The 21,373-nt window shown below is 54.7% G+C and overlaps 1 long non-coding RNA gene across 1 annotated transcript; it reads right to left on the minus strand.

Moving 5' to 3' along the window:
* Window positions 1-1,531: 1,531 nt before the first annotated feature.
* LOC122706197 lies at window positions 1,532-18,959 on the minus strand. The gene is made up of 3 exons (XR_006344338.1): window positions 18,683-18,959; window positions 2,342-2,440; window positions 1,532-1,687 (listed from the first exon to the last, which is right to left on the minus strand). It is a non-coding gene; the product is annotated as an uncharacterized LOC122706197 (long non-coding RNA).
* Window positions 18,960-21,373: the final 2,414 nt, after the last annotated feature.

Consider the following 21,373-nt stretch of genomic DNA (forward strand, 5'->3'; position numbering starts at 1 on the left):
CCAGCTCCGCCCCTAGGCTCACCTACCCCCACCCACCCATGACACACACACGACCAGACCCCCTCAAGGCTGCTCCCAGGCCTGGCGGGACAAGCCCGGCCCAGGCCAGCCAGCAGGAGCCAAACCCCCAGCACTTTTGGGGGTCCCAGCCCCCGGCCCTCCCAAGGAGGGCCTCCCTTCATTCCCTGGGGGCCTCTCGGGGAACCCCCCCACCTCCAGCCTTGCCCTTTGTGTGTGGCAGGGAGGACGGAGAGGCCTCTGGGGAAGCCCGGCTTGAGGAGGCTCACCCCACCAGCTGCCGCCCCGAACCCGCGAGGGTTCCTGAGTGCTGCAGCAACAACATGCCCTCCACCTCGAGTCACCGCCTCAAAGCCAGCCTCCCGACCAGCCTGTGTGACCGTGCAGACTCTCCCCCGACCTCCGCAGCCCTTACCACCCCAGACGGGGCGTCCTGACCCCGTCAGCCCCCGGCCCCGCCTCTGCCTGCCTTGCTGGGCGTCCCACTGCACACAGCTGTCCAGTGAGTCCTTGGTGAGCGAAGGTCCTGGCGCCTGCCTGACCCCCTTTCACCCGCGTCTCGCTGTGTGCTGGGCTGTCTTGCACTTGCCTTTACTCTGGCACAAAGTGGGCTGCTAAAGAGCTGCATTTTAGTGCTTGCGGAGCCGGGCGGGTCTATGCAATTTTTTTTTTAACTTTAAAAGTAGTTCTGGGGACTTCCCTCCCGGTTAAGACTCCATGCTTCCAACGCAGGGGGGGTGGCGGGGGGGCACAGGTTTGAGCCCTGGTCAGGGAACCAAGATCTCACAAGCCTTAAGGCGTGACTCAAAGAAAAAAAGTCGTTTGGTGCTTGTTTGAAAAGTGGAGACTGTAATGGACTGAATGTGCCCTCCCCCCAGATTCACACGTGGACACCTCACCCCCTAGGTGATGGCATTTGAAGGCCGCGCTTTGGGAGGTGACGAGGTCCTGAGAGAGGAATTAGCGCCCTAATGAAGGAGACCCCCGAATGCTCCCACCAGTGAGGACAGAGTGAGAAGACCCCGACGCTGTCTATGAACCGGAAAGCCGGTCCTCACTAAACACTGAATGTGCTGGTGCTTTGCGCTAGACTTGCAGCTGCCAGAACCACGAGGAATAAAGTTCTTATCACAGACCCCCCAGTGTGCGGGCAGCCCAAATGCACAGAGGTGAGCACACCCATGACCCCTGTCAGATGAATTTGCAGTCTTAGAAGGAGAGCTCTTAGCTGCACAGGGGGAGCTCTGACGGCGGGGCGTCTGCTGACGGACGGCCCCGCCGACCAGCACTCTGTGGGGGACTCAGACATAACTCCGAGCATGTCGGAGGCGCCTCTCAGCAACAACATGGTACCAGACCAGGCGGAACCCTGGCTTCCCCCGGAGCCCGCCTTGGGAATGCATCTTGATTAGGGAAGCTTGGAGCTGGAAGGCGGGGAGATATTTTTACATTAGAAGTGTTTGCTGAGAGTGACTCTGCAGACGGGTAATTTAGCTGGTAATCATGCCGGCGCTGTTGTTTATTCATCATTAAAAGCCGCACCTCGTGGCTGGTTAGAGTATCGAGGGAGAGACACACTCAATTAAGCTGGGTGAGCAGCGAGCACAGAGCCGGCGGAAACCAGGTATGTCGCGAGAAGTCTCCACGCGGGCGAGTCAATCAGGGCGCCCTAATTGGAAAGTAGTCATAAAAAGTAATTGAGTTTAATACATAATTTAGATCATTACCCGTTAAGTTAATGCCTCCTGCTTAGGTGTGGGGAGAAAATTATTTATCTGGTAGACGGGAGGATTTCATTTGTTTTTATAATAGAATGTTCACCAATTGACTTTAATAAGAGCAGTTTGTTCAATCAGATTCTGAATTGGCGCGGAGGCTGGAAGTTCATATGTTAATTTCGACGCGCTATGCCTGGCGCTTCCTCCCCTGAGCGCCTGGTGTGTTCCAGGGGGCTCCTCCGCCTTCCCAGCCCAGGTCCACTCCACGGAAACTCAGTCCGTGTCTCTGGTGTCTGAGTGGGAGGCTGATAGACTCCTAAGTTCGTCCTCCTCATTTTTAGATTTAGAAGAAGAGAGATTAAAGAGACTGCTGCTTCACTGGTGGGCCTTTTTCCTCTCAAAAGTGGTCCTCTGGCTGCAAATAAGCGCTTCTGCTAAATACCAAGGAGGAGCTTAATAATCACCCCTCACTGGGGTCTCCCTGTCTGCAATTCATTGACTCATCTGTCTTTCTCAGCAACTGTGTGAAGTCGGGCTCCCCCACTAGCCCCACGGGAGCAGGCAGAGCTGCCCGGGACAAGGGCTGGCTGTGAATGGGGACTTACCCTACAGCCCTGGGTGGGGAGGGAGCTTGGATCCCAGCTCCTGGGTGTGCGGCCTCAGGCTGGTTGGGTCATCACCACTCTGGGCCTCAGTCTTCAGACCTGCAAAATGGGGATAAGAAGGTGAGGTGTTGTGAGGATGGAGGAGGCCACGCCACTGACCGTCGGTCCTGCCCCACCCGCAGCTGTGCACGAGGCAAGCAGGCACTTGAGTGACAGGCAGGAGACCCTCCCCTTACCCCCTGCAGCCCACGGGAAGGTGGGGTCCCTTCCTCTCTCTGCCTCCGTGTCCCGTCTCCAAAGCAGATGGTGACAACCCCTTCCCAGGGGCTGCGGCTGCTGTTGGCCCCCCTCTCCGCCCCCATCATCACGAGTCTTGCTGACCAGGCCACGGGGCCTTCCTGGGGCTCACCAAGGAGCAGCTGGCCTGGGGACCTCAAGCCCCCATCACGGGAGGCTGGGCCGGGTCGCCAACCCCACACAGCTCCCTTGACAGTCTTGAGGACAGGAGGCCCAGGGTGCACAGCCTCCACCCCCATGGGCCTCCAGCCTCTCCGGCCCCTCCCTCTGTGTTTCCCTCTGGGTAGGAATATTGGAGTGGGTAGCCATTCCCTTCTCCAGGGGGTCTTCCCCACCCAGGGATTGAACCCGGGTCTCCTGCATTGCAGGCGGATTCTTTACCAGCTGAGCCACCAGGAAAGCCCACATTTCCCCAGCAGCACTTAGCAAAGGTGAGCCCCTTCTCCAGCCCGCGGCACTGCCCACTTCCTGTGGGGACGGCCTCTGGAAAGGAGACACCACTGAGACCTGGGTGGGGGGTCTCCACTCTGAGACACAGACGGTCCCACACAGCCCCCGACGGAGCAGGCAGCTCGGGAGCCACACTGAGACCCACTGGAGGCGGAAGCCGGGGGTCCCGGGGAGTTACACCCACAGAATGCTGGAATCAACACGTTTAGCTGTGAAGCCCTGGGGTTATGTCACATCACAAAAGATAACACTGGAGTAGAAGAGAGTTTTTTAAGTCTGGGGCTTTTAAAAAACAGGCCTGTGTCGTCCCTGATGGTCCAGTGGTTAAGCCTCCGAGCTTCCAGTGAAGGCAGTCCATGTTTGATCCCTGGTGAGGGAACTAAGATCCCACATGCCACATGGCTCAAAGGAAAAAAACAGGCCTGAGCCCTGGAGACACCTGAGATGCAGTGAGGGGGAGGGGAGGGAAGAGGAGAAAGGGGAGGGCACCTTCTGCAAGCTCCCCCCCGACTCCCAGTCTCCTGGCATGGCCAGGCTCGACTCTGGACTCGGAGGCTCGGGGTCCATCCAGAGGAGCCCCCACCTCACCCCAGGCTGGAGCAGCAGGAAGGCCTGAGGGGCCCCAGCACAGGGTCCATGGGGGGAGGGCGGGTGACTCCAGTGTGTCCTCCCACCCCCCACCATCCGTCCAGGTGGCCTGAAGGTCCTGGAGGCAAACGTCCCTCGCCGGGCCCTGTCTGACTCTGAGTCCTGCTTGGTGCCAAGCCCAGGGCAGCTGAGCCACCCAGATGGTCACTCGGCGGCTCAGAGACAGGGTGGGCAGGTCCCCAGTCTCGGAGTGCTGGGACCTCGGGGCCTTCCCGGCTGGACATGGCGCCACGGACGACAGCAAGAGAGGGAGGGAGACCCACCTGACCGCGGGCGGCCCGCGCCCGGCCCTCCACCAGCGCCAGCCCCAGAACGTCTCCACCCACACTGCCAGACACGACAGCCACCGGCCGCGTGGGCCACGGCGCCCTGGGCGCAAGGCTCCCCGGGACTAGCTCACCACCTTTCAAGTCAGCAAGCCTGTGGGCTGGTGGCCCCGTAACTGGCGTCATACAAGGTCATAGCTGGTGTTCGCCCGGCGGACCGAGGCGGCGCGGCCCCCCGCCCCCGAGAGGGCCATGGCCACCGCTCCGGAACAAAAGGAAGAGCTTGTTTACAAATTGTCCGCTGAAATTTAAGTTGCCAACATTGGCATCAGGCCTCGCCTGCCAGGCCACCCGGATTGGAGGGTAATTTATGAAGATTGCTTTACCTGCGGCCGCGCTGGTCTGTGCCGGCAAGTAATTCACACCAGGCTCATTTCGGATGCAGTCAGAGACCCCCGTATTTCACCATGACAATGTAATCACAGAGCCACATTAAAAAGTCATTATTGTTTAGAATCCAGCTTGGTTTGAAAAACACTTACTATAAAATTCAACAGCCTTTGTAAATTACCGAAAGGTTTACTCAAGAATGCTAGGTGCCGTGATTTAGACGGGGAACTTACCACGTTATTGATTCTGTGGGATTTTGTTGGTTCCTGCATTTACGGGGGATGATTAGTGAGTAATCCGAGTAATAAACCCCTCCCTGTTGGTTCGTAAATAATGAAGAATTGAACTTGTGTCCTCAAATTTCCCAGGCAACCTGCTCCTGCCCTGAAGAGTCTGAGATTCCACTTTGGGTGGTTTTGCGGGGAGTCTGGGAATCCATCGTCTGGAGGGCAGAGGATGGTGAGACTTTGCTTTCTGGCCCCTGGGAAGGGCTGGATGCAGGGTCCCCAGAGAGCGGCCACTGAGCCAGGACTCTGCCAGGTGGGGTTTGCGTCTTCATGAGCGAGAAGTTCCTCATGGGCCACTGCAGAGGCTGGGCTCGGGGACTCCGTCCTGGGGAATCCTGAGAGCTGGGAGCAGCCACGGGCTAGGTTGAAACATGACGACCACGTGGGGCCTGGAGAGGCTGGGGACCCCAGAGCTGGGCCGTCAGCACAACCTCCGCCCCAGCAGACAAGGACGGGAGAACCCAGCCGCCCTGACCCCGGCCCAGGACTTGCCCTCAGCAGCCCGGGTCACCTGGAACTAGTGGACAATTTCTAGAACATCCTCCACATCAGCCCCGCCTTAGGGTCTCACAGCACACACAGCGCTTTGAAGACCCTACCTTGCAGAAGGGGCTTCCCTGAGTTCCGTTGTGTTTCCGGCCGGCTCTGCCACGCCTGTGACCCGCAGCACACCTGCCCACACTCGCGGGGCTGCCTGGGGAGCGGTCTGAGCCTGCATCACGCTCGGCCGGGGCCGTGCATGTGGTTACGGGGCACGTGGCCTCCACACGCGCACAGCTGCTCCCCAGGCACCTCGGGCTGGGACCCACCGGGCCCCACGGCACGTCTTCCCCACAGACCCCAGCTTCGGACTGGGGCACAGGAGCTGCTAAGCAAGGTAGACACTGACCTTGGAAATGAACTGGGCTGAACCGACACTGACCTCGACTGAACCGAAAGTGGACGGGTAAGGAGCAGAAGCCACGTGCCAACTGAGCCAAATGGAGCCCAGTCGGGAGTGGGTCAAAACTGAACTGCACTGGACCGTTCACGCTGGGTGGGCGGTGGAGACTGGCCGGCCCCCGCCCACCGAGTCGGAGGAGAGGACATAAGCCAGGGAGGCGTTAACTCTGCCTGGCCCTGGCCCTGGCCCTGGGGAGAGCGCAGGTCAGTACTGCTGCTGCTGCTGCTAAGTCACTTCAGTCGTGTCCGACTCTGTGCGACCCCATAGACGGCAGCCCACCAGGCTCCCCCGTCCCTGGGATTCTCCAGGCAAGAACACTGGAGTGGGTTGCCATTTCCTTCTCCATGCATGAAAGTGAAAAGTGAAAGTGAAGTCGCTCAGTTGTGTCTGACTCTTAGCGACCCCATGGACTGCCCAGCCTACCAGGCTCCTCCATCCATGGGATTTTCCAAGCAAGAGTACTGGAGTGGGCTGCCATTGCCTTCTCCAAGTATTGCTACTGGGAACGGAAAATTAAAGAAAACACGTGCCGCTGGGTGTTCCTAACACACCTGATGCAGTCCACGGAGGACGTCTCCGGGAAAGCAAAGACCCAGACCCCGGAGGCCCCAGCTCGTGCACACCAGGCCCCTGAGATGCGCCTGTACCCGGAGCCTCTGCCGGGCTCGGGACGGGGGCACGCGCTGCGTGCTAAGAGCGGCCCACCGGGAGGGAAGGCTCTGAGGCCCGGGCCCAGCTCCCCGCAGGTGTTCAATTGTCATCTGTTGAAGATGTGCGTCCTTGAGATGCTCTCAGCCGCCTCCTCCACGCGCATATCTGGGATGGTTCTTTCCCTCTTTCATTTCCACCCTGAGCTCTTTCCATTTCCACTCTCTTACTTTTCATCCTATTAACCTATTCTGCCATCTTAGCAGCTTTTGTTTTCTCCTATTTCTTCTTAGTCCCTGCCCTCCCCCGCACCCCACCCCAACTCCCCGGGGATCTCTGGTCTTTGTCCCAGTGTTTTGTTACGGGATAGTTCAACGTTCTGAGCAAATTACACAGGATGATTCGTACTCACCACCCAGACCTACCAGACGTTAGCATTCTGCTCTATTTGCCTCAGGTGATGTTTTCCAAAGTGCTATGTTAAAATGGAGGGAGCCCCGGGCAGCACCCACCCATCTGATCTGCCTCACTTCTCCTCGGTAGCCTCACTGGTCACGGCTCGATATCTTTACTACAATATAGCGTGTTGTTTTGTAAACATACGTGCATTTTAAGGCTTTGCATGGGTGATATCAGGCCCTGTGTGTAACTGTGCATCTTTTCTGCTTATTTCTCTGTGCTGGGTCTTAGTTGCTGTGTGTGGACTTTGTCTAGCTGCGGTGAGTAGGAGTTACTCTGTGGTTGCAGCTCTCGGGCTCCAGGCGCCCGGGCTTCAGCTACTTGCAGCTCCCAGGCCCGAGGGCACAGCAGTTGTGGCGCCTGGGCTCAGTTGCCCCACAGCGTGGGGGATCTTCCCAGACCAGGGATGGAGCCCGCATTCCCTGCATTGGCAGGTGGACCGCCAGGGAAGGCCCTTTGTCTCCTTCTTCACGCCACATCATGGGTCCATGTTGGCCCGCGTCCATGCACCCTCCATCTTAAGGACCGATCTGTCCCTGCCTGACACCTTCCACTGTTCTCATGGGTTGTTCTAGAGGGGCCACCTATTTCCGGCTCTTGTGCAAAATGCAACAGTGTCCCCAGAAGGAGAGATGGACGTGCTGGGAGAAGGATCAGCCAGGCTGGGGAGTGGACAGATTTCTCTTCAAAGGGTGGAGTCAGTGCACCCTCCCTAGCTCTGTCCCGCAGCTCACTCATCCGTGGCTAGCCCCGTTACCACTAGATCCTTAACCATTGTTAACCAGATGATTGTAAAACCACTGCTCTAATTTCATCTCCCAGTTTCCTGGGGAGAGGACATTGGCCATTCAGTCACCTTTCTTGTTAATCATGTGGTCACATCTTTGCCCTGTTCTAATTGATTCTTTTTTTCTGGCGTTTTCATTGTATGTTTCATTATTGAAGTATAATTGTTTTACAATGTTGTTAGTTTCTGCTCTACAACAAAGTCAATCAGCTTTTTGTACACATATATCCCCTCCCTCTTGAGCCTTCCCTCCTCTTCCCCCAGTTCTTTTCTCTTGTTGTCTCATTGATTACCCTGAGATCTTTATATATGCTGGATAATCATTGGTCGGCTATGTTTATAGAAAATAATTCCTCTTGGTCTGCCGCTTATTTTTTTTTTAACTTCTAACTTTGTTCATGGTGCTTTTTGTTGTACAGACGATACTAATTATCAGAAAGTCGAACTGATCAGCTTCAGTTTTATGGTTTGTGTTTGCAGGTCTTGCTTAAGAAATTTTTCTGTACCTGACATCATAAAGCCATTCTCCGATAGTTTTTTTCTAATTGTTCTAAAATTCAACATTTCAGATGTAAGAATTTAACCCACATGAAGTTTATTCTCTGTACAGAATTAGCTCATGACCCAAATTATTTTGCTTTCCTGTTGGTGACAGGTGACAGCCTGATCTGTAGCTGCCTCTGAGGCACCCCACTTTCAGGAGTGCGTGCAGGTCTGGCTGGGGCCCTGCTCTCTTCCAATGACTTGTCTGTTCATGCAGTCTATCACAGCCCTGGCCGAAGCCTTGATATTCGGTGGGACAAACCCTTCAATGTTCCTTGCAGAGCAGAAGCTCACCTGAGCAGGTGCCGTGAGGGATGCTGTTAGGATTTCAAATGAAATTACGTTCACTTCACAGATTATTTTAAGAGAGAACCGAACACTTAAAGCTGAGTTTCTCTGCTCCTGCTAGGCCTCTCCCACAGTTAACTCCCCCTCTCCATCATCCAGTAGAAGGGTGCTGTCTCCTCCCTGGGGGTGGGGCACGTCTCTCTTGACTGCTGAGCAGTAGTTCTACTGCTATTGCAGGCGGCGTGGTTTTTCTTTGCACTTTCCAGTTAGTGATGGCTGTTGCATAGAAATGCCTTGGATTTTTACACCTCCTTATATCAAACCTGATTAATTCTATCTGCAAAATTTCCTTGAAAATTTGTTTATGCAGAAAGGTACGTTGTCTACCTAAGTGCTAACTCGTGTCTCCTTTCCAGTCCTCATCCCCGCTTCTCCTCCTGTCTTGTATTGCTGGTCGGACCATCGGCGCCATGGAGAGTAACAGCCACGAGACACGTCAGCTCTCCAAGTCCCGACCTCCGTGGGCTGCGTCGGAAGTTAACGGAAGCCGGCGCTCTGCTGTGTGGCGGCAGTTGCCCTTCACCTGTTAAGGTCACCTTCCTATCTCTAATCATCTGAGCGTTTCCACCGAGGAGGGGGTGGGCTTAAACCCAGTCTGCATCCTCTGAGATGATCGTGAGCTTGCCTCCTACCATCTACTGATGAGGTGAATTACACGAGATCTCCTGGCACTATTTTACGCTTACGTTCCTGGGACAAAATATACTCGGTCACAGCGATCCCCACCCTCCTCCCTCCTGGTATGTGACAGGTCGGGACGGCCGTGCGCCCGCCCTCTGGGGCCCACTGGCAGCCCCCCAAAACCCTGTGACTCTGGTTATCCCTGCCCTGCCTGCACTCAAGAAGCTCTTTGGACAAACTCTCGGAGGAGAAGGGAGCCCTTATCCAAGGATTTATCACTGAAGATGCTCCTATACTGAAAAAATAGTGCCTGCTCCAGTGAGGAGGCAGACTCATTCTGTCTGGAGAAAACGGTTGGCAGAAATACGTCCGTCCCACCAGAGGAGCAGCCCTGTTACTGCTGGGCTCGGAGCCCAGGAGCCCCAGGCCCTCTGGGTTCTCCGACTGCCCTCCTTCCGCCTGCCCCAGGGCCTCAGAGCGCCCCTTCCTTGGCGCTGCCAGTGTCCACCCCGCAGCCCCTGATGGGCTCACGTTCCCCAGACAACAGGACACAAAGGGCGTAGCATAGCAACAGGGTGGGGTGTGGCCAGACTTCTGGAACCTCCCCCTGTGGAGCGCTTTCTCCTGCTCAGTGCCTCCCCGCAAAAGGAGAGGAGAGGTCCAGGGTGGAGGACGTGAGCTGAACTCACCCAGCAACTGGGCTGCCTGGCTGCACAGTGCAGAGGCGGTCGGAGGCATCCACGGACCCACGGCTCAGGAGACAGACGTGGGAGTGTGAGCATGAGGCCGTGCAGGGACGTCTCACTGGCTTATGGGCCAAGAGCTGATGAAGGGAGGGAGGAAGCAGCCAGGAAATCCATCAGGTCTTTTCAACCCCGACCGTGCTGTGGTTAATAGGCGGTTCCCTGAGCCACCACGCACCTCTTCCCGACGCCATGGACTCGCCGTCGAGGGTTCGGACCATATTCTGGGATGCGGCTCCAAGTGCCCCTAGATTCCTTCTTGAGCTGTTCCCATTGCTTTGCCGCAACGGTCCCTGACAGCTCACTGCAGTGGGAGAGAAACGCCGTCCCCTTATGTCACTTTGTTGCAGAATTTGTGACTTGAAAACCAGTAACTGATGTTTAGAACACATCATCCTTGGTGGAATCGGAGACATGCCTTCCCTTGGACAGTTGCAGAGAAGAAGTGGCTTTGGCCTTGGTCCTCAGGGGGATGACCTGATCTCTTTATCTCTTTCAGGGGCATAGAGTTGGGGTGTCCAACATGATTTTCCAGGTTAAACAGTGGGAAGAAGATTCTGGAGGCATAGGTTGGTCTGCTCCCCTCTCAGATCGATCTGCCCACCTCCCCTGAAATGGGTGCCAGCTCCCAGGCAGCCCTGGGATGGCAGGAGAGACAGAAAGTGGAATCGGCAGCTTAGGAGACCCACAGGGCTGGTCACAGGCCTCTTTCTACATCATCAGCCTCAACAGAGTCCACCACCTGCAGAACCGCTATGCGCAGGGAACACAGTTATCGCTGTTGAGCCCCAGGGAGCCAAGAAAGAAAATACCCCAAAACAAGGAGGGTAGGGAAGGGCAGCCACCAGAGATGAAAGACCAGGCAGAACCAAGAATACATGTTGCTGATGGAGGAGACGGGGGAAGCAGAGCAAATGAGGACAGTGAAGACACAGAAGTAGCTTCAAGGACGGTGCAGGCTTGTCGCTGGAGTTCACAGCAGCCTTTCAGGAGACAGGCTGAAGGATAGCATGGTCGTCGTTCAGACCCAAGTCAGTGGCCTGGAAGACGGGGCATAAAAATTATGAGCAGAGGTCGGGCAGAGTGTGGACTCTGGAGCGCAAGCATGCAACTCTTGGAATCAAACTCCATCTTGTTTTATTGGCATAAGCGGCCCCAGCAGGACACTTACGGGGACCTGACTGCCCGGGGTCAGTAGCAAGTTTAGGCTCACCCTGGCTCCAGCCGGAGGACGGCGGAGGCTCTGGGAGGTTTGTGTGAGGATAACCGGCTCTGAGGAGGCTCTGGCCGGGTACAGCGATGGCAGCCTTCGGAGTGACGCCGCCAAGCAGCTGTGTACCCACCCGGGTGTGGCAGGCAGAGAGCGCAGCCCGCGGGTCATCGGCACTGCGCCCCCTCGAGGGGGTCACACTGTGCAGCCTTTGGGGGCTGAAGGCTGAAGCACATGCGTACCTGCCCCCGCCCATGCCCGTCCTTCCGTCGGTGCCAGATGCCGGGGGCTGGGGGCACCGGTGGACGAGGGAGCCACGGCCCCCCGCCGGCCAGCCATGCCGCCTCCCGACCCCTGTAGGAGGCAGTAGCTGCCTCACCTGGGCTTTCTGCCTTCCTGGCGGACCAGCAGTGTCTGCAGTGGACCCTCCCTCGTCACGTCCAGTTTCGTGAAGGGCCTCGGGCAGTGCCGTGAGCCAAGAGGTGAGACCCCCGGTGAGACCGGGAAAGCCGGGTGAGGACTCCCGGACAGGACGGATGAGGGTGCCGGATCCAAGCTCCTGACGGGGGCTGTGGGCCCTGTGAGTCGCTGGCATGACTGAGTTGCTGGCGAGAACAGGAAACAGTCCCCGCCCTCCTTCTTGAGGCAAACCTAGGGTGATTCTTCATTGATCAAGTGTCCCAGGCCCTCCTCCCAGGAACAGCATAGGATACCAGCTGCTCCAGTTATCCGAGGACCCTGGAGTATAAAACTGCTTCAAGAATGGTCATCATGGTGCTATCTAAACAGTATGTTGAAAACCCTGTAAATGCTTATCAAGGACAATAAAAGTTCATTATAAAAATTAATTAAATACTACACTTTAATTAACTAATCCAGTTAAAGAACACTAGCATGGTAAAAGAATCAAATTGCTAAGCAGAAATGAGATTCATGATATTTAACAGTTTGTATTACCATAGCTATATTATTAAAAATGAAAACAAACTAAAACTATATGCGTAAATAAGGTCCAGAAAGTCATACACCCAAATGCTGATATTATTTAATAGTAAGATCAAACTAATAAATATGTGATTGTTTTTCTCATCATTAAAAAAAACATGAAGAAAGAGCAAACGTATAGGGAGAAAGAACTTATGATAAAACATATAAAGAACTTTGAAAATAAATTTAGGAGCCCAAACATGAGAAAAGTTAGAGGTATCTTAAAGAATGACCATCGGGTGAAATTTGTCTGATGTTTTTCTCATGATTAGACTGGGCCTCTGGGTTTGGGAGGGAGAAGGCAATGGCACCCCACTCCAGTACTCTTGCCTGGAAAATCCCATGGACGGAGGAGCCTGGTAGGCTGCAGTCTATGGGATCGCTAAGAGTCGGACACGACTGAGCAACTTCACTTTCCCTTTCACTGTGTTTGGGAGAGGCAAAGAGCCATCCTCATCACGTCACACTTAGGGTACATGCTACCAACATGATTTATCACTACTAATGTTGACCGGACATGGAGCAAGTGTCAGGTTCAACACTGGGAAAGGAGTTCGGCAAGACTGTACATTGTCACCCTGCTTACTTCACTTCTGTGCAGGGTACATCATGCAAAATGCCAGGCTGGATGAAGCACAAGCTGGAATCAGTATTGCCAAGAGAAATGTCACAACCTCAGATACGCAGATGTTACTACTCTAATGGCAGAAAGCAAAGAGGAACCTGGCTCAGTCAGTAAAGAATCCACCTGCAATGCAGGAGACCCAGGTTTGATTCCTGGCTTGGGAAGATCCCCTGGAGGAGTAAATGGCAACCCACTCCAGTATTCTTGCCTGGGGATATCCCATAGACAGAGGGGCCTGGCAGGCAACAGTCCATGGGGTCGCAAAGAGTCAGACATGACTGAACAACTGCATACACACAGCACACATAAACAGCCTGTTGATGAAGGTGAAGAGGAGAGTTGAAAAAATCGCTTAAAACTCAACCTTCAAGGGACTTCCTTGCTGGTCCAGTGGCTAAGACTCTGAGCTCCCAGTGCAGGGGCCCTGGATTCAATCCCTGGTCAGGGAACTAGATCCCATGTGCTGCTTCTAAGAGTTTGCATGACGCAACTAAAGATCCCACAGGCAGCAACTAAGGCCTGACACAGCTAAATAAATAAATGCTTAAAAAAAAACAACCCTCAACATTCAAAAAACTAAGATCATGGCATCTGGGACCATCACTTCATGGCAAATAGATAGGGAAAAAGTAGAAACAGTGACAGACTTTATTTTCTTGGGCTCCAAAATCACTGTGGATGGTGACTGTAGCCATGATATTAAAAGACGCTTGGTCCTTGGAAGAAAAGCTATGAAAAGCCTAGACAGCATATTAAAAAGCAGAGACATCACTTTACTAACAAAGGTGTGTACAATCAAAGCTATGGTTTTTCCAGTAGTCAGGTATGGATGTGAGAGTTGGACCACAAAGAAGGCTAAGTACCAAAGAATCAATGCTTTTGAATTGTGGTGCTGGAGAAGACTCTTGAGAGTCCTTTGGACTGCAAGGAGATCAAATCAGTCAATCCTAAAGGGAATCAACTCTGAATATTCTTTGGAAGGACTGATGCTGAAGCAGAAGCTCTAATAATTTGGCCACCTGATTCGAAGAGCTGACTTATTGGAAAAGACCCTAATGCTGGAAAAGGTTGAGGGCAGAAGGAGAAGGGGATGACAGAAGATGAGACGGTTAGATAGCATCACTGACTCAATGGACATGAATCTGAGCAAACTCCAGGAGTGAAGGACAGGGAAGCCTGGCGTGCTGCAGTCCATGGGGTCCCAGACAGTTAGACAGAACTTAGCAACTGACATAAAAACAGACACATAGATCAATGGAACAAAATAGAGAGCCCAGAAATAAACCCACCTGCAATGCGGGAGACCTGGGTTCGATCCCTGGCTTGGGAAGATCCCCTGGAGAAGAGAATGGCCTCCCTGTCCAGTATTCTGGCCTGGAGAATTCCATGAACAGAGGAAACTGGCAGGGTACCGTCGCAAAGAGTCAGACACAATTGAGTGACTTGCACTATAAGAGTAATTAATCTACAACAAGGAAGGCAAGAAAATGCAATAGAGAAAAGGCAGTATCTTCAATAAATTGTGTTGGGAAAAACTGGACCGCTACATGCAAAAGAATCAAGCTGGACTACTCTCTCACTCCATACACAAAAATAAACTCAAAATGGATTAAAGGCGAATCCAAGTCCTAAATGCACACAGCACAGTCAGGAAATGCCTTGGCTTGACCAAGAAGTTAATGTAGGTCAAGGGCTTTGTTTCAGAGTAAAAGGAAGCAGCATTTCATAAATGGAACCAGAACAGCTCGCTACCTCCTCGAAGATCATGCATGCATAGCCACTCTCACCTCTTAATCGAGGGAAAATTCTAAGCAGATTAAGGACTCAAATGTGAAATAAAGTGAAATGAAATAAGAGCACTGCAGGAAAATCTGGGAGACTGTGCGCAATGTCGGAGTAAGGAGTCCTTACTAAACAAGACTGAAACCTCCGAAGTCCTTATGTTATAAATATGCAGGGCTGTATAATAGCATAAAGCACATCTACGGATCGACGCCTAAAACAAAGTCAACAGACAAACGATGAGTTTGGAAGAATAAAAATTTCTCTACAATGAGAATGACAATCTGAAGCTACTATCTATGAGATGTGGAGTGCTTACAGCCTGATAAGAGGAAAACAAACAATCCAATGAAAAAAAAAATGGGCCAAGAGTGTGAATTCACTAAAGAGTAAATTCGAATGGGAAACGGCATATAAAAAGTGCTCAAAATCACTAATAGTCAGGGAAATGTAATTTAAAGTATCAGTGAGCAATCACTTAAAACTCTCAGAACCGGAGCTACCCGTTTGCTAAGTGGAGAGCAGGTCCTCTGGGGCCGCGGGAGGGAGCAGGGCATGACAGCGTGTGTGGAAAGTCCTCTAGTGACGTTGTTCGGGGAAGCACCAACGGGAACTGCCTGCCCTGGCCAGCAGGAGAGGAGCCCCTCGCATGAGCGGCTTAGATCAGGAGGTCCTGGGGAGGACCTCGGAACTAGCCAGCCACCACCAATGGAAGAAGTCGGGAAAGGTCAAAAGGAGAGAGGAGACGCCAGTCCACATGTCCTGCCTTACCTCCCAGAATCTTCCTCGCTGGAATCCGTCTTGGCCGAGGGACACACTCCCCACCAGGAAGGACCCTGAGTCAGAATGATTGGCCAGAGACAACCTGGAGACTAATCCCATCACCATAAAACCCGGGCCTGTGACCCACATGGCCGAGAAGTCCTGCTGGGTCCCCTTCCCCTCCTGCTCTCCACCCGGGCGCCCCTTCCCAATCAGGTCTCTTGCTTTGCCAGCACGTGTGTCTCCTTGGACACTTCATTTCTGAGTGTTAGACAAGAGCCCACGCTCAGGCCCTGGAAGCAGTCCCCATATCTGCAACAGATCAGCCCAAAGAACCACGTGTTCCCTTTTACCCCAAGTCCCGGTCAGGACTCATTTGCTCGAGTGACCATCACAAAGTGTCACAGACGTTTGGACAGCCGATGTTTAGTGTCTCCCTTCCTGGAGACTGGAAGTCCAATGTGTGTGTCGGCAGGGCTGGTTGCCCCAAGGCCTCTCTGCTTGGCTTGCAGACGGCCGTCTCCTCCGAGGTCCTCACGTGCACGTCCCCCTGCGCGTGTCTGAGTCCCAAGCCCCTCTTAGAGACCCCAGCTGGGTTGCATTAGGGCCACCCTAATGTCTATTTCCTGTTGCTGTTCAGTCACTCAGTCGTGTCTAACTCTCTGCGGCCCCATGGACTGCAGCACGCCAGGCTTCCTTGCCCTTCAGCATCTCCTGGAGCTTGCTCAAATTCACATTCATCGAGTCGGTGATGCCCTCCATCGAGTCAGTGATGCCCTCCAACCATCTGATCCTCTGTCACCCCATTCTCCTCCTGCCTTCAGTCTTGCCCAGCATCAGGGTCTTTTCCAATGAGTTGGCTCTTCACATCAGGTGGCAAAGTATTGAAGCTTCAGCTTCCACATCAGTCATTTTGGTGAATATTCAGGGTTGATCTCCTTTAGGATTGTCTAGTTTGATCTCCTTGCAGTCCAAGGGATCCTCAAGAGTCTTCTCTAGCACCACAGTTCAAAAACATCAGTTCTTCAGCACTCAGCTTTCTTTATAGTCCAACTCTCACATCCGTACGTGACTACTGGAAAAACCATAGCTTTGAGTCTACAGACCTTTAAATACAAAGGTGATCAACCTTTGTCTGTTTAAAGACCCCGTCTCCAGATGAAGTCTGGTTCTCCTGGGGATTAGGACTCTAGCATATGAATTTGGGGTACAAGATTCAGCCCAAAACACAGCCCCTGGGCTGGCTTCCACAGAACTGAAAATACTTGTGTATTAAGATAGAAGAGCAAAGATGCTTCCACTCATGACATTGTCCGCAGAGGCAGCAAGAGAAACTCTGAAGCTGAAAACAAGGGGAGCCCGCGGAGAGGCAGTCTCACAAATGAATACGGCGGGGTCTACTGGGACCTCCCTCACTGAGGAGACTGAGGGCCTGGCCAGGCCCCCGGAGGACGTTCCTTCCTTCCTTTTTTTTCTCAACATGATTGACACACAACATATGAAATTTAAAAATGTAGAACGGGTGATTTGATACACATGTATGTATTGCTGGGGCTTAGCAGATGGCTCTAGTGGTAAAGAACCTGCCTGCCAATGGAGGAGATGTAAGAGGCACAGGCTTGATCCCTAGTTTGGGAAGATCCCCTGGAGGAGGGCACGGCAACCCACTCCAGTATTCTCGCTTGGAGAATCCCATGGACAGAGGAGCCTGGTGAGAAACAGTTCATGGGGTCGCAAAGAGTTGGACATGACTGAAGTGACTTAGCACACAAATATGTATTGCAAAATCTTTACCACAATAAGATTAGTTAACACACCCGTCATCTCACGTAATTACCATTCTGAGGTTGTTGAGGAAAAAGTTAGGGTGTCCCTTTCATAGCTACAAGTTTATGTAAAGTACGGCATCACCAGGCTCCCTGGTGCTTCAGTGGTGAAGAGCGTGCCTTGCAGTGTGGGGGACACAGCCCGTGTGCTGCCCCTGCTGAAGCCGGAACGCCTGGAGCCCGGCTCCGCAGGAGGAGGCACCGCAGCGAGAAGAGCCTGCTCGCAGGAACGAAGACCCAGCACGGCCAAAAGTTCAAAAACAAACTTCTAAAAAACACGTCGTTATTAGCTAGAGTCACCTTGCTGTACATTCTGTCCTCAGAACTCACCCATCTTTTAACTGAAAGCTTGAACCCGTAGGCCAGCATCTCCCCACGTCCCCCGCCGCCCCCCCAGCCTCCGGCGACCCCCAGCTGCTCTCTGTGTTTAGATCCCACACAGACGTGGGATCACACAGCATTTGTCTTTCTTGTCTGACTTCTCTCACTTAGCATGATATACCCTCAAGATTCATCCCTGTTGTTGCAAATGGCAAGATTTCCTCCTCCTGTGGTTGAGTAATATTCCATTGTCTGTACCCCGCACATCTTCTTTACCTGTCCATCAGTCAGCGGACACTTAGGTTGCTTTCATCATTGGCTGTTGTAAATGGTGCTGCTCTGAACATAAGGGTGTAGGTATCTTTCAAGATTGTGACTTTTTCTCCTTCAAACATACACTCGGAGGTGGGCTTGCTAGATGATCTGGTAACTCTGTTTTTAGTTTTCAGTGACCTCCATCCTGTTTTCCACAGTGGCTGCACCAACTTACATTCCCACTGACAGGACGCAGGCTTCCCTTTCCCCTACATCCCCCACCAACTCTTCTTCTGTCTTGTTTTTTGATAATAGACATTCTAACAGGTGTGGGGTGAAGTGATATCTCACTATGGTTTCATTTGCATTTCCCTGATGATGAGTGATGTTGAGAACATTTTCATGTACCTGTTGGCTGTTTGTAGGTCTTGAAAAAAATGTCTATTCACCTCCTCTGCCTGTTTCTTAATTGGACTGTTTGTGTTTTCTTGCTGTTGCGTCGTAGGAGTTCCTTACATTTTGGATACGAACCTCTTATCAGACACACGGTTTGCAGGCGCTTTCTCCCATCTGACTGACTGCCTGTCCCCTCTGTTGACTGTCTCTCTGGCAGCGCACAGCCTTTTTCTGACACGGATTCGCTTGTTTATTTTACTTGTTGCTGTGCTTTTGGGGTCTCATCCAGAGCACGTGGGAGCGGCAGGGCGGGAGGCTGGTGACCTCTCAGGGGTCACCAGGGGCCTCTGGGGGCCCACCTGGCAGGGTACACTCACCCCTAGTGGGGATCCTGGCTCCCCCCACAAACCTGCTGGTCTGAGCGGGCTGCGCTGGTGTGGGGAAATGTGACCGGGGGCAGGAAGGAGGAGCTGGGAGTGGCCGAGCTGGGGTCCTAGCCCGCCCCTCCCCATGAGTCTCCCGGTCGAGTCCCACCCCTAGCCTGGGTGGGCCTGGCTCTGGAGCAGCCTTCCCTGGGCCGGGCCTGCTCCGTCTGTTGCCCAGACGGGAGACACCCCAGGGGAAGCTTCCGCAAGCTCCCGCACCCCCACCGCCAGCTCTCCGGCTGACAGAGCGCACTGGTTCCCCAAGCTCTGAAACAAACCACCCAGCAGCTTAAACACAAATATGTTAGACGAAGGATCTCACAGTTTCCTCGGGGTGGGAGCCCAGCCATGGGTCAGCTGCTCGTCTGCGCAGGAGCTCAGAGCCGCAGTCCAGGTCGGCCAGCCGCACCTCTTCCTGGAGGTCGGGCTGCCCTGCCAGCTCACTGGGCGAGGCTGGAGGGCTGCAGTCTTCATCTTCCTTCTGCCCTTTGTCTGGGGACTGCACCCCGCTCCCGGAGGCTCCGGCCAGCAGCCCACATGCCCGTTTCCCTTCTTCCCAGCTGTGTCTGCTTCCTCACCTTCCAGGAAGCCCCCTCTGAAGAGGTCACCCCCTCCCCTCACCCCAGGACAATCTCCCTGTGGACACAGGTGGCCACTCACGGCAGTGAGGTCTCCTCTCTCCCCGGGGCCCCCGGGATGTGCCCATCAGGCCATAGGGGCCCCCGAGAATCCTGCCAACCACAGAGGGGAAGGAGGGGTGCGGATGAAGGGAGAGACAGAGGGACAAAGGAAAGGGCAGTTAGGTGGCTCAGCCCTCAGCCCCTTCCAGCCTGAGAACCATCCTCCACAGCCGCGGAGGCCCCGCCAAGGGCCTTCCTGAAGCACCGTCCCCAGAGTGAAGGGCAGACCCTGCCCCTGGCAGAGCCCCCCTTGCGCCCCCGGAAGCCTGGGGCCCACACCCCCACACTGGACTCCAGCCCCTGCGAGAGGGGCTGTCGGCAGGTCCGCGGGCAAAGCCTCCGGCCAGCGGCTTGGTCCTGCTCACGCAAGTGCTGCTGCTGCTGCGGCTGCTAAGTCTTCAGTCGTGTCCGACTCTCTGCGACCCCGTAGATGGCAGCCCGCCAGGCTCCCCCGTCCCTGGGCTTCTCCAGGCAAGAACACTGCAGTGGGCTGCCATTTCCTTCAATGCATGAAAGTGAAAAGTGAAAGTGAAGTCGCTCAGTCATGTCTGACTCTTAGCGACCCCATGGACTGCAGCCTACCAGGCTCCTCCATCCACGTGATTTTCCAGGCAAGAGTACTGGAGTGGGCTGCCATTGCCTTCTCCGCACACAAGTGTGACGCAGGCTTTACACACACACGACCCGCGTGCCTGCTGTGTCCCCACCCTCCCGCCCACAGCACTGCTTTCTGGGAATCGCCAGCTGCCCAGCGGGAGTTCTTGCAGCCAGAGCCTCACTCATCACATCCCTGTAGCCCCAGAACGTGAGTCCCATGCCTGCTCTCAACACCCTGGGGCCTGCAGGATTCCACCCCCGCCAGCCACATTTCCATCTGGGCCAGCTGGCTGTCCACTGTGCCTGTGAGGCCCGGCCAGCGGCCATCTGACCTGCCAGCTCCTGGGAGCTGAGACCCTCATCGTCCTCTTCCAGCATGAAAGCGGGGAGGCAGGGAGGACACGTGAGTGAACCAGACCCAAGAACCACGGAGGGTGGAAGTGAGGACATACCTCCAGACAAGCATCTTGTTTTGTCTGGGGAGGGGGAAGGGGTCTTGCAATTCCTGGACGTCCTCACTCCCATCTGGAGTGCTTCCTCCTGGGTCAGAGGTCAGTTCTCAGGCCCTGGCACAGGGCTCACAGTGTGGGCTCCAGTTCTGGACTCCGGCTGTGTGACTGCAGGCAGGTTTCTCAACCTCTCTGTGCCCTGGCTCCCTCCTGAGTGATGCCCGTCTAGCGGGACTGCGGGGCCACGCCCGGGCACAGTAGGGGCACGTGCGGCAGTCTCAGCTATGAGTCAGGGGCTTTCGGCTTTGGGCACCCAGAGGCTCCCTCCCTGACTGTGTGACCCTGGGTGGGTGTCCACCCCCACCCCAGGGGACCCTAGGGGCTGGCGGTTGGGGCTCCCTGGTGAGGGTTCAGGGGTGGGCTTCCCCAGAGCAGTCTTGGCAGAAGAGGAGCTGCCGAGAGTAGTCCCCACCCCCAGGGGTCTCTTGGGCCTTCACCTCCCTGGGCCACCTGGACCCCGCCCTTCCCGGACACTCAGCCGGCTCCAGAACCCCAGGAACACAAAGGCCACCTGCTCAACTGGACCCAGACTCCCAGGGCAGGACAAGGGTCAGCTCTCTCCCCCAGCCCTGGGGACAGCACCCAGGGGAGATCCCCCCAGCCCCCCACCCTAGCATCGGGCCCAAGCCTCCTGTTACAAACAGGGCTGCCAGCCATCAGGAGCTGGTGGGCAATCTCCCGTCGTTGGTGAAGCTGAGCGGGAGGACCCGGAGGGCCTGGTCTGCACAGAGAGCCCCGCACGGGCACGGGCACATCCGGAAGCAATTTCAGTGAGCACCACCCTGTCGATCCCCCACCGGCTCCCCAGAACTGGACTGTGTCTGCAGGTTGACTGGTGACATCTGCCTCTGTGAGCGCCTGGGGCGGGGGAGCAGCTCTCAGACAAACGAGAAGCCGTGCGGCCCCCCTGATGTCCCAGCCCCACCTTTTCTGCAGAGAAAACAAACCTCGGAAGGCTAGAGGAGAGCTGGACTCGGGGGACAGTGCAGGGGGGCGGGGGCGGCACCTCCTCTCACGCCTTCTCACCAACTCCTGGGGCGACAGTCAACAGGGAAAATAGAACCAAGCAACCAAACACGGGGTGAAGGGCTGGGATAGACATTTCTCCAAGGAAGATGGTCAGATGGCCGGCGAGCCCATGGGAAGATGCTCCCCAGCGTTAGTCACAGGGAAACACAAGCCACAACCACAGTGAGACACAACCTCATGCCCACCAGGACGGCCACT

Source organism: Cervus elaphus, chromosome 13, assembly GCF_910594005.1.
Source record: "Cervus elaphus chromosome 13, mCerEla1.1, whole genome shotgun sequence".
NCBI classification, from domain to species: domain Eukaryota; kingdom Metazoa; phylum Chordata; class Mammalia; order Artiodactyla; family Cervidae; genus Cervus; species Cervus elaphus.